The sequence below is a fragment of the Orycteropus afer genome, unplaced genomic scaffold (genome assembly GCF_000298275.1).
Source record: "Orycteropus afer afer isolate SDZICR_OR568_19922 unplaced genomic scaffold, OryAfe1.0 scaffold00331, whole genome shotgun sequence".
Taxonomy (NCBI): domain Eukaryota; kingdom Metazoa; phylum Chordata; class Mammalia; order Tubulidentata; family Orycteropodidae; genus Orycteropus; species Orycteropus afer.
The window spans coordinates 2,866,201-2,867,881 of record NW_006921918.1 but is presented as its reverse complement, the minus strand read 5'-3'; positions in this window follow the sequence as shown (position 1 = coordinate 2,867,881).

The following is a 1,681-nucleotide window of genomic DNA, read 5'->3' as shown; positions in this document are numbered from 1 at the left end:
TCCTCTTACCCCTGGTAATAAACAAAGAAAATTTCCTTTCATGCATCAACCATTCCTTGACTTTTTACAATAATGAACTAATACAATATTTGTTCTTTTTTGATTGACTTATTTCACTTAGCATAATGTCCCCCAAGTTCATTCACATTATGTGGTGTTTTGCAGATTCTACATTATTCTTTATGGTTGCATAGTATGTCATTGTGTGTATGTACCATAGTTTGGTTATCCATTCTTTTGTTGATGGACACCTACGTTGTTTCCATTTTTGGCTATTGTAAATAGTTCTGAGATGAACATGGGTGTGCATATATCTGTTCTTTTTCTGGCTCTCACTTTTTTAGAATATATACCTAGTAATGGAATGGCTGGGTCAAATGGTATTTCTAATTCCAACTTTTTATAAAATTGCCATACTGCTTTCCACAGTGGTTGTATCATTTGACAGTCCCACCAGCAAGGTATGAGAGTCTCAATCTCTTTGCATCTTCACTAGCATTTTTCATTTTCTGTCTTGTTCAACTTTTCTAGTAGTGCTGGGGCAAGATGATATTTCATTGTTGTTTTGATTTGCATTTCTCTAAAGGCTAGTGATAGTGAGCATTTCTTCATATGTTTGTTGGTCACCTGAATATCCTCTTTGATGAAGTGTCTATTCATGTCTTCTGCCCATTTATTAATTGGATTATTTGTATTTTTTTGTTGAGGTGTTGAAATTGTTTATAAATTCTAGAAATAAACCCCTTGTCAGATATGTCATTGGTGAATATTTATTCTCAATCTGTACGTTCTCTTTTGACTCATTTGGATAAGTCTTTGGAAGCACATAAAAATTTAATTTTTAGTGGGTCCCATTCATATAGCTTCTCTTCTGCTGCTTGTGCATTTTTGGGTATGCTTGACATTTTATTTATGTCATGTATTAGGGTCCCTAAATTTGCCCCTAGTTTTTCCTTCAGAAACTTTCTAGTTTTATGTTTTACATTTAAGTTTTTGATTCATCTGGGGTTAGCTTTTGTAAATGGTGTGAGGTACAGCTCTTGTTTCATTTTTCTGCAAATAGATATTCAGTTTTGCCAGGACTGTTTGGTAAACAGACAGTCTCTTCCCCATTTAATAGATTTCAGTCATTTGTCAAAGATTAGCTCACTACAGGTGCATGGACCTATTTCTGGGTTCTCAATTCTATTGTATTGGTCTATGTATCTGTCATTGTACCAATACCAGGCAGTATTGACTATTTTGGCTATACAGTAGGTTTTAAGATCTGGGGAGTGTGAGACCTCCTACTTTGTTCTTCAATAATGCTTTGTTTATCCAAGGTCTCTTTCCTTTCCACATAAAGTTAGTGATTGGTATTTCCATATCCTTAAAGAATGTTGATGGGATCTGGATTGAGATTGCATTGGATGTATATGTATCAGATTGCTTCTGATAGTATTGACATTTTCACAATGTTCATCCTTCCTATCCATGACCATGGTATGTTCTTCCATTTCTGTAAATCTCTTGTGATTTCTTGAAGTAGAATTTTATAGTTTTCTTTTACAGGTCTTTTGTGTCCCTGGTAACATTTATTCCCAAGTATTTTATTTTGTTGGTACCTATTGTAAATGGTATTGATTTCCTTATTTCTTTTTCAGCAATCTCTTTGATGGTGTAGAGGAATTCAGCTGATTTT